Raw genomic sequence first — 2,245 nt, forward strand, 5'->3', positions numbered from 1 at the left:
AGGTTCGTTGTTTCGAAGCACCACGTGATGATCGGGTGTGATAGATTCTAACGTTCGAATACAACGGGTGTTGACGAGCCTAGCATGTACAGACATGGCCTCGGAACACACGCAATACACTTAGGTTGACTTGACGAGCCTAGAATGTACAGACATGGCCTCGGAACACGGAGGACCGAAAGGTCGAGCATGAGTCGTATAGAAGATACGATCTGTTGGAAATATGCCCTAGAGGCAATAATAAATGGTTATTATTATATTTCTGTGTTCATGATAATAGTCTTTTATTCATGCTATAATTGTATTGTCCGGAAATCGTAATACATGTGTGAATACATAGACCACAACCTGTCCCTAGTAAGCCTCTAGTTGACTAGCTCGTTGATCAACAGATAGTCATGGTTTCCTGACTATGGACATAGGATGTCATTGATAACGGGATCACATCATTAGGAGAATGATGTGATGGACAAGACCCAACTTAAGCATAGCATAAAAGATCGTGTAGTTTCGTTTGCTAGAGCTTTTCCAATGTCAAGTATCTTTTCCTTAGACCATGAGATCGTGCAACTCCCGGATACCGTAGGAGTGCTTTGGGTGTGCCAAACGTCACAACGTAACTGGGTGACTATAAAGGTGCATTACGGGTATCTCCGAAAGTGTCTGTTGGGTTGGCACGGATCGAGACTGGGATTCGTCACTCCGTGTAAACGGAGAGGTATCTCTGGGCCCACTCGGTAATGCATCATCATAATGAGCTCAATGTGACTAAGGCGTTAGTCACGGGATCATGCATTGCGGTACGAGTAAAGAGACTTGCCGGTAACGAGATTGAACTAGGTATTGGGATACCGACGATCGAATCTCGGGCAAGTAACATACCGATTGACAAAGGGAATTGCATACGGATTGATTGAATCCTCGACACCGTGGTTCATCCGATGAGATCATCGTGGAACATGTGGGAGCCAACATGGGTATCCAGATCCCGCTGTTGGTTATTGACCGGAGAGGCGTCTCGGTCATGTCTGCATGTCTCCCGAACCCGTAGGGTCTACACACTTAAGGTTCGGTGACGCTAGGGTTGTAGAGATATATGTATGCGGAAACCCGAAAGTTGTTCGGAGTCCCGGATGAGATCCCGGACGTCACGAGAGGTTCCGGAATGGTCCGGAGGTGAAGAATTATATATAGGAAGTCAAGTTTCGGCCACCGGGAAAGTTTCGGGGGTTACCGGTATTGTACCGGGACCACCGGAAGGGTCCCGGGGGTCCACCGGGTGGGGCCACCTATCCCGGAGGCCCCCGTGGGCTGAAAGTGGAAGGGAACCAGCCCTTAGTGGGCTGGGGCGCCCCCCTTGGGCCCCCCCCCCATGCGCCTAGGGTTGGGAACCCTAGGGGGGAGCTTTCCCCTTGCCTTGGGGGGCAAGGCACCCCTTTCCACCCCTTGGCCGCCGCCCCCAACCCTAGATGGGTTTTGGCCGCCCCCCCCCCCTCCCAAGGGGGCCTATATAAAGGGGGGAGGGAGGGCAGCAACACACAGCCTTGGGCGCCTCCCTCCTCCCCTGCAACACCTCTCTCTCTCGCAGAAGCTTGGCAAAGCCCTGCCGAGACCCGCTACATCCACCACCACGCCGTCGTGCTGCTGGATCTCCATCAACCTCTCCTTCCCCCTTGCTGGATCAAGAAGGAGGAGACGTCGCTGCACCGTACGTGTGTTGAACGCGGAGGTGCCGTCCGTTCGGCACTCGGTCATCGGTGATTTGGATCACGGCGAGTACGACTCCGTCATCCACGTTCATTGGAACGCTTCCGCTCGCGATCTACAAGGGTATGTAGATGCACTCCTTTCCCCTCGTTGCTAGTAGACTCCATAGATGCATCTTGGTGAGCGTAGAAAATTTTTAAATTATGCTACGATTCCCAACAGGAGGGCCCCACCTCCACCGTCCGCGACGGTAGCCGTCCGGACGCAATTGCAGGAGCACACCAGGCCCGGCCGAGCCCTCATGGGCCCGTAAAGCTTCCGCCTTCGTGCTGCTGCCGGCACGCCGTCGATGCCGCCGCCCCAAATCCGAGCCGCTCCTCCTCCTCACCGCGCCGCAGGCAACGAGTCCACGCCCGGGGGCCGGCCCGCTAGGACCCAGATGGGGCCCTAAGGGCCCAGATCTGGGCCGGGGACGCGCCGCCGGCCAACCAGCGCCACCAGGCCGCCCCGCCGCCAAGGACGGCGCCATCACCGCGAC

Source organism: Triticum aestivum, chromosome 6D, assembly GCF_018294505.1.
Source record: "Triticum aestivum cultivar Chinese Spring chromosome 6D, IWGSC CS RefSeq v2.1, whole genome shotgun sequence".
Lineage (NCBI taxonomy): Eukaryota > Viridiplantae > Streptophyta > Magnoliopsida > Poales > Poaceae > Triticum > Triticum aestivum.